Below are 5,111 nucleotides of genomic sequence, written 5' to 3' on the forward strand. Positions count from 1 at the left end.
CCTTAATCAAAGGGTTTTCAGGAGCTTACTTTTTAAGAGGTGGATGGCCAATCTTCTTTCCTACTCTACCTTAATCCGGGAGCTCTACTAAAACCTGTTCATTATAGGTGATCCTTCCAGCATCTGACTCACTGGTGGCACAGTTTTCAGCATCACAGCATCCACAAGTTACCTCAGTACAGCAAACTGACAGATAATTGCTGTACTAATTAGAAAAATGTTAAACAAGCAAGAACACAGACTAGAGACACCCAAGCTACAAATTTCTCTGTATGCATGTGTGTGTGTGTGCATACATATATAGTTGTTATGTGCCATCGAGTCATTTGTGAGTCATAGTGACCCTATGTACAACAGCTCTGAACCTTGCTCAGTCCCGAGCCAACTTTATCATCTCTAACACACCTACCTCCATTATCCTAGTCACTGAGTCGTTCCATCTAATCAAGGTTCTTCCTCTCTTGTGCTGTCCCTCCATCTTCTTCATCATGATGTCCCTCTCCAAGGACTGGTTCCTCCTTGCAATATGCCCAAAGTATGTCAGATAAATCTTCAGTATACCTCAAAGAAGCAGCCTGGTTTCTCCCTCTCTAGGATGAAAATGTTTGTTCTCCTAGCAGTTATTAATATGTTTAACATTCTTCTCCAGCACCCCAGCTCAAAGGCATAAATTCTCCTTCTATCATTCCTAGTCATTGTCCAGATTTTTGATGCATAGCAAATAATTGTGAAGACCATGACTCAGATCAGGTGCACTTTAGTCTCCAGAATGATCTCATCGTTCTTCAGTACTCTGAAGAGGTCCCTGACAGCAGACTTTTCCAATGCACTTCAACTTTTTCCCGGCTGTGTGTGTATGTGTGTGTGTCTATGATATGAAGAAGAATGTGACATATGGATTAGAGGAAGATTCATCAATTACCTGCATTGTGCAAATGACACAACCTTGCTTGCTAAAAGCAAAGAGGACTTGAAACATTTATTGCAAATAATCAAAGTCTACAGTCTTCAAAATGGATCATATCTCAAAATCAAGAAAACAAAAATCATCACTACTGCACCCATAGTAAACATTGTGATAGATGGATAAATGATTGAAATTTTCAATAATTTCATTTTACTTTTATCCACATTCAACAGCCAGTTTAATAGTAGTTACAAAATCAAAATAGGTATTGAACTTAGAAAAATCTACTGTCAAAGACCTCTGTAAACTACTGAAAAGTAAAGATAATAGTTTAAAGACTAACGTGTGTCTGGTTCAAGCCATTGTCTTTTCAATTGCCTCATAGGCATCTAAATGCAAACGAATAAGAATCAATCCTTTTGAACTATAATGTTGGAGAACAGCTCTGAATATTCCATGGACTACCAAAAGAATAAGTCTATTTTCAAAGAAGTGCAACAAGGGTACTCCTTAGCAACAAGGATGATGAAACTTTGTCTCATATTATTTTGGACATGTTATCAAGAGATGCCAGTCCTTGGTAAAAGACATCATGAACTATAAGAAGACCCTCAATAAAATTGACTGACACAGTGACTATACCAATAGTAAGACTATCAGAGATTTTAAATAAGGCACAGGATAGGGTAAAGTCCTGATTTGTTGTTCATAGGATTTCTGTGAGTCACAGTAAACTTGAAAGGACCTTACACAATAAGTTTCTGTTAAAGACTGGGGATACACTAAATTCTGAAATTAAACCTGCAGCTTCTAATGTCCTTAGGAAAAGAAACTGGCAATAACTACAAACATGATTAATATTATAAAGTACAGGATACCATAGGAGTCAATCGAGTACAAGAATATTTGTGTTTGAAGGATAAAGAAATACTTGGCAGCAGTATTTTCTCAGCAACAGATATTGACTGCATAGTAACACACACTTAGTGCTCACAATCTTAGGGGGAAAGAAGGCAGTTAATCACTGTCAGGATCTCATGTAATAATCTAAAAATCCAAGCCAATAATACTGCCACAAAGAGTCTATAGAGCCATTCAAAACAAATGTTTTGCCCCAAAGTACAACCAGAAATAAGCATATGAGGATGAGGAATACGTTTTGCAAGTTATTGCAGAAAAGACTTAAAGAATAAGGAGTAAATAAGATGGAAGTCAGAGAAAAGGAGGGGAAATGATAATAGTTAAGTTATTCTGAGGGTCAATAAAATTTGGTTCTACTGAAGACCTTCTATGAGACTTATTCATTCACTCCCATTGAGTCCTTCCAGCTCACAGACAACCTTCCATCAGGTTTCTGAGGCTATAAATTGCATGGGAGATTTCTCATCTTTTCCTCACAGAGCCACTGCTAGATATGAACTACTGGAGACCTTCGACCTTTGACTTAGCACAACTAACTATAAACTATACCACCTGAACTTCCTTTCTGAACAATGGTACAGAGTAATGCCTCAGGACTGTTTCAGTTGTGGGAAAATAAAGCTGAGGTATTTTTATAAAGTCTCATTTTTCATTCCTGAAGGTTTGCTTCAGGCAGTTTACCCTCAGGACTATTTTGCTACTGGGCCGGTTGTGAATATACAAGTTGTGAATTGACACATATTCTCCCAAAAGGTATATTTAATCTGAGCCCATGTATCTGTGGATAAATTTAGGGAAATAGAGTTCTTCTTTGCAGATATTATCAGTTAGGTTAACACAGTCACATAAAAATAAAATGATACTTAGACTCATACGACTGGTGTCTTATAAAAGAGAATGTTCTTGTTGTTATTGCTGTTTATCGTTGAGTCAGAACTGACCCATAGCAACCCTCTGGCTGGTTTTCAGAAGTAATTTAAACAAATAAAAGGAGATTGCCCACCCTTCCCCCGTGAAGCAACTGGTTGAATCAAACTGCATGCATGCCTTCAGGATTGCAGAGAAGCTTCGTCATCACTAGGCCACCAGAGCTAAAGTCATATATGGGGAAAAGACACCATGTAAGGCTATGTCTACAAGCAAGGGTACACTGAAGGTTGCTAACAGCAACCAGACATCAAAAGAAAGACATAAAGTAGTTCCACTCTCAAAAGTTTCTGATGAAAATGACATGTGAAAGTTATGATTTGGGCTTCTAGCTTCTAGAATTATGAGAAAACAGATTTCAATTCTATAAAACCACTCACCTGAGACTTTTTGTTATGGCAGTCTTAAAAACTAAGATGTTTTAAGAGTGCCCTAAATACAAAAAAGCCATTGTTTTGCCAGCAGTAAACTTAGGTTTGGCTGAGAGGAGTAGGCCAAATGGTGTCTACTACAGTGTCAAAAACTACTGGACTGGTACATCAACCAAGAACTGACAGAAATACAAGCTGGGTTTAGAAGAAGTCATGGCACTAGCGATATAATTGCCAATGTCAAATGTATCTTCACTAAAAGCAGAGAGTACCAGAAAATTATCTATTTGTGCTTTATTGAATATGCAAAGGCATTTGACTGTGTGGATCACAACAAATGTTAACAATATCAAGAAGAATAAAAATCCCAGAACATTTGATTTTGCTCTTGCAAAACCTATATTTGAACCAGAAAGCCATAGTCAGAACAGAGCAAGGAAACACTGAATGGGTCAAAATCAAGAAAGAAGTGTGTCAGGGATGTGTCTTTCTCCATAACTTTTCAATCTATACGTAGAACAGATCATTCAGGAGGCTGGACACTATGAAAAGGAATGCGACATCAGGATTGGAAGAAGTCTCAACAACTTGCATTATGCAGATGACACAACCTTGCTTGCTAAATCTGAAGAAGACCTGAAGCATTTGCTGTTGAAGGTCAGGGATTGTAATCTTCAACATGGATCGCATCTCAATATAGAGAAAACAAAGACTCTCATCACCTGGCCCATTGGCAGCATCGTGCTAGATGGAGAAGAGATTGAGGTTGTTAATAATTTCATCTTGCTCTGGTCCACAAGCAACACTCTTGAAACCAAAAGTCAGGAATTCAAAGGCAAGATGCTTTAGGAAAGTCTACTGTCAGGGACCTCTCCCAAGTGCTAAGAAGTGGTGTTAGTCTAGAGACTGAGTTGCACCAGATCCAAGCCATGGTCTTCTTAACTACTTTCTACATATCTGAGAACTAGACAATGACTATAACTGAGGATGACAGACAAAGAATAAATGACTTTGAGGTGTAGTACAGGAGAAGAGTATTGAACCATGGACTACCATGAGCACTAATAGGTCTGTCTTAGAGAGGGAGAAACCAGACTGCTCCTCAGAGACAAAGACTATGAAACTCCTTACATTTTGTGGGCTGGTTGCCAGGAAAGACCAGTCTTTTCAAAAGGACATCATGCTTGTCAGGGTGTAGAATCAACACAGGAGAGGAAGACCGTAGATGAAATAGATAGACAAAATGACTGGCTGTTGGCACAGGTATGTCAGAGACAGTGAGATTGGTGAGATTGGCTCAAGATTGGGCAGGGTTCAGAGCTATTGTTCATAGGGTAAATATTTGTAGTCGACTTGATGGCTCATAATAACAACAACAAAAAGTGTCTGATGTAGGGCTTACTGAACTATGAGAGGAGGTAACAGAATAGAGGTGCTAATGTAAGGTAATCCTGGAATATTAACTAGGAATCAAGGAAAGAGATATGGTAGTAGTCAGGAGCTTCTAGTGTTAACCCCTAATTCATAGAATTTCATTGTGTTTATTGTTGGTAGAGATGTTAGGTGCTGTCCAGTTGATCGGATCACACCATACATATACATGAGCACTCAGTACTTCTACCATAATCTCACGTGAGAAAACTGAACCTGAGAGGAACAAAATAGTTTCTCAAAGATTCACAGTCTCTGAGGATAGGATCTCATCATACTTATTTTAATATTCTTTTTCTATTACATACATCTTTACTAATACAGCTTTCAGCAGGGGGAAAAATTCACCATAATAACTGACATGAGCTCATCTACATAAGTTATGTCAAGAGACAGCAACTTCTCTGTATATCAAGGATTTTATATGGTGTTTGTCCTTTTGTTATTTTATTCAATATAATGGCCTCTAACTCATTCACGTTATGTAGTGTTCCATGAATTCTTCATTGTTTTCCTTCCTAGTACTCCTTTTGTGTGAACAAACCATAGTAAAT

This window comes from Elephantulus edwardii, unplaced genomic scaffold (genome assembly GCF_000299155.1).
Source record: "Elephantulus edwardii isolate Elephantulus edwardi_28Jun2011 unplaced genomic scaffold, EleEdw1.0 scaffold00046, whole genome shotgun sequence".
Classification (NCBI taxonomy): domain Eukaryota; kingdom Metazoa; phylum Chordata; class Mammalia; order Macroscelidea; family Macroscelididae; genus Elephantulus; species Elephantulus edwardii.